Consider the following 4,032-nt stretch of genomic DNA (forward strand, 5'->3'; position numbering starts at 1 on the left):
TTTTCTCTGCCTTGCATATCTGGTGTTAAAAGAATTATTTTGCAATCACAATTTTATTTTGTTTACATGTTGGATTGTTATCCTGCAGAGAAAATGTGTTTTGGTTCTCTCCTAAACTCAGTACATATTTTGACTAACACTTGCATACTTGTAGTTTATGTGCCATTATCTGCAAAAGCATGCAGCAGCAATTGGGCAAGCATGGTGCTAGCATTAAAACCAGCGTTTCATATCACTAATGAATTTGAAGGCAACGGTATGAACTTCTAATTTTACTTTTTATTAAAGCTCAAACACAAGATCAGAACTTGTACTGATCCAGGGCATTCGCCAGGGCAGCCACCTTTGGGGACAAACAATACTGCTTCTTTGATGTTCGCCGTGCCTTTGTGCTTCTTTCTGGGTTGATTCCCGCGATTGCCCTTGAAGAAACCAAGAGTCGATATTAATGAACTAAAAATGCCACCGGGCTAATAATGTGTACTCCGAAAGCTTAGATGCTGTCTGAAGCATAGATGAAACAAATCACGAGAAATGATCAAAATGGCTGACTATAATGCTGTTAACATAAAAGAAAAAAATCATTTTTAGAGAGCGAGGTACAAGTGCCACGCCAGTTTTTTCTTTTGAACGAAATTTTCGGCAACTAAGTAGCTTAAATTTCTGAGAAATCCGTACGGATTTATTTGTGGCTTCGTGCTACAAACAGGTGGTTGCCTATTTTCCCTTTCTTAAGGATATGACATGACAGCGTTAAAGGTTCCTATCTGCCAGCTGCTCTAGCCCATACTCCTTTACAAAGTCAATCCGCATCCTTCATATCCGCCTCTTATCTCGCACATACCCATTAGCATGCAGTCGCAAGCCTAAAACGTTACGTGAAGTACAGCCCGATGTGGACATAGAGCCCTGCTTTAACCAAACCATACAATCGCGGCTGCATTGCCTAGAGGTAAAGTGTCTGACTCGGGATGCAAGGGTCCTGGAAGGTTCGATCCCCTTCACCTTGCCACTTTAGATTAAAAGCCTGGATGAGCAGCTCGTACCAATATGGACAGGTTATCTGATCGCAATATGTCACAAATCCTGTGAGAAATCAGTGCCCGGCCATATCGGCTGCCAGCTTGCGCCTGTTAGTTACGCGTGTTATCTTTCGCCGCCTAGCAAGCTTGCACTCCTACACTGCCCCTCAACTAAGCACCCACACGATGAGCCGTGAAAGCTCCGATAGAAAACTACAAGCTTTGCTACGAATAGAAGAAAATTAGATGCATACTGTTTCCTTACAGTAAATGCTAAGTAAATTCGTTTTTCAAGATTTTCATGAATCTTCTCTTGGGGGTTGAATACGGGTACAAGAAATCAGTAAGGTTGTGGATAAGTCTGCCAACTGTTTTTGTCTCGAAGAGGAGAAAATGTATGGTATCTTGAATATTCTGGTATTTCGTGGTCCTTTTACGCTTAAGCGCTTCCAACTTCAGTTTTAGGAAAACCTTAGTTAATCCCTGATAGCTCAATTTGCAATATGTTATAGCAAGATAGTAGGAAAAACAATACTAAAAATATTTCCAGCACTTTCCCAAAACAGCCCGTTCTTTCGCGGTCCGTAATCGGTCAAATCACTAGAAACCACAATTTTAAAACGTTTCTCGCCCTCCTTCTGTAAAGGCATAAAGGTAACCAGCTATGACTCTAAACTATGCTGGAACTGTAAGAAGTGCAACAGGTTAACGCAAACATATATTAGGAAAAATAAGGAGGATAAGCCCTCACCTCTGCACAAACTCCAATGTCAAAGCCACTTCAGGTGGATACTCGATGTTAAGGACAAAGTATAAAAGAAACATGGCTTTGAAAGCTGCGGCCCGCTGAGTAGTCAATAGAGCAACACCATCCACACAGACAGGTGAACATTTCTGCCTCAAAAAGACCCGGTCCTAAAAAAAAAGACAACAACAAACATCAGTGCTTTATGAGACGGTGAACGATTCCAAAATCTAACCTTTCATACATATTATGGGCGTCAAGGGCATGTCTCCTAGGTCATCGTCATGGGCGGTCTCCTGCAAAATGAGGATAGCAAGACAGATGGAAGGCATTAAAAAACTGATATCATGCTGTATGAAATGAAATTGAGATTGTGGCAACTCGTGTTCAAATGTACACGATCATACACTATGCAAAGCAATTGCGTTTCTACTCATTTCAAAATCTTGTTCAAGCCATGGCGAGATATGCAGCATATTTGGACGTAGCAGCTGTTAGCATGGCTGCATCCTGTCAAGCACCCAACAAACAAAGGTACGGGGCATGAGTGAGACCGACGACCAATCGATCAAGATTATGGGTTCAAATATGCGACTGGGACCAATTTATTTCAAATGCGAAGTTCGCATGAACGCTGCACTTTCCTGAGTAGCCGTGTGGTTGTACTTGCGAGATTTTAAGTAATTACTCCTCCATTGCATGCCAACTGTAATATAAAAAATGACAAGATAAACCGCATGCAAGAGACAAAACAGTTCTGAAGACTGACTTTGTTAGCTGCATTAACACATGGAATCAGGCCAAGAACAATGTAGTTAAAGAATACAGAAACGTTTAATGGTTGCAGTCGCAAACATATCTGTTACTAAGGTAGACTAAGCAGATATTTTTATAGTAAAGTTTGTCACCACCAAAGCTTGGGCGACTCCTAATGGGCTCTAAAGAATATTGTGCAACCGCATTAACGTCTCCTATCTGCGGACCCTCGTTCGCATACATGACATGCACTTTTCTACTCAATAATCCCTTAATTTACGCTGCTACATCATCTCGCGCATACTCATTAGCACATAGTCATAAGTTATAATCCCGAGACTAGAAAGATATGAAGCTACCCCTTTAACCAAGCCGTATACGGATGTGCCTTAGGAGCAGCTTCTTTCAAGAGGAATCCAAAGGTTGCAGAGGGCACGACACCCAATTCGACCTCCCATCTCAATGACTTAAATGAGCTGGCTGGTCCTGCCAAGTCATTTCATGCAGCCTCGTGCCACCACAGAATTCACCGACTAATCAGTGTACAGCCAGATACGTACTTGTGATTTTGCATTGACCTCGCCAACGCCGAATATTCTGTAGGATGAGGCCTTGGACAATTTCGCGAGAACAGTTCTTAACACTATATATTAAAGCCATTCTACTGTATTTTTCGTGATACCTACTCCGAAAGTCTCAGAGCAGTCTAGCATGAACAAACCTATGATGTGCAAAGATCAAAAAGATTGTAAAATGTATGACAGATTTTAAACATCACTATCTGAAATACATTGAGGTAACATACTGCCGGTAAAATAATGCAGTATGGTAAGCGGACTTTTTTATACACAATGCAATGACCATCTGAATTCTGCATGCACAAGCACTTTTCTGCCAGATGGGAGAGGAAGGGAAAATTTTAAGCTTGCCTCGACGGTCTTGTAGATGAGCTCTTCATCCTCGTCAAGCAGGGCAAGGAGGAGAACAGGTGCACCTTCATGCTCTGGTGTCACACTCTTCAGACGGTTCTTTGCTTGTTCTATTTCTTCGAGACATTTCTTCACCTTTGGCCGTTTTATCTGACTGTAAGCATAGCGATATACACGAAGCCCAACAATTTCCATGCTAGCATCAAGTCTTGGCAAACCTCACTACCAAGTAGCTCCTTGGAATGCTGAAGACAGTCCTCAGTAAACAAAAATGGCCAGTTTTTTTTTACCTCTGTCACACTCCTTGAGTGATTAATGGTCAGTCTTTGAGATGCATACGTCTCTATCATCAAACGACAGACAAGTTGCTTGTTGGGGTACATTTAGCATGCTCACAAAGGAGCTGCTGCTGCTTTCTCCCGTTGTGCCAACATATTTTCTCCACTTGGCAGCTCTGGTTGCCATGCTAGGCAACCGTAGGAGTCACGTCTAGATCGTGGACGTGGCTGGAATGAGTCTGGGTCATCAATTTCCGCAGGCAGCTTATGTGCAATTGGCTCTTCTTGTTGTTGATGCAGTT

General features: G+C 42.2%; 1 pseudogene; it reads right to left on the minus strand.

The window, feature by feature from the left end:
• Positions 1 to 301: 301 nt before the first annotated feature.
• Positions 302 to 3,657, minus strand: LOC125756555 (uncharacterized; annotated as a pseudogene).
• Between the last annotated feature and the right edge of the window lie 375 nt (positions 3,658 to 4,032).

Source organism: Rhipicephalus sanguineus, unplaced genomic scaffold (genome assembly GCF_013339695.2).
Source record: "Rhipicephalus sanguineus isolate Rsan-2018 unplaced genomic scaffold, BIME_Rsan_1.4 Seq12452, whole genome shotgun sequence".
NCBI lineage: Eukaryota > Metazoa > Arthropoda > Arachnida > Ixodida > Ixodidae > Rhipicephalus > Rhipicephalus sanguineus.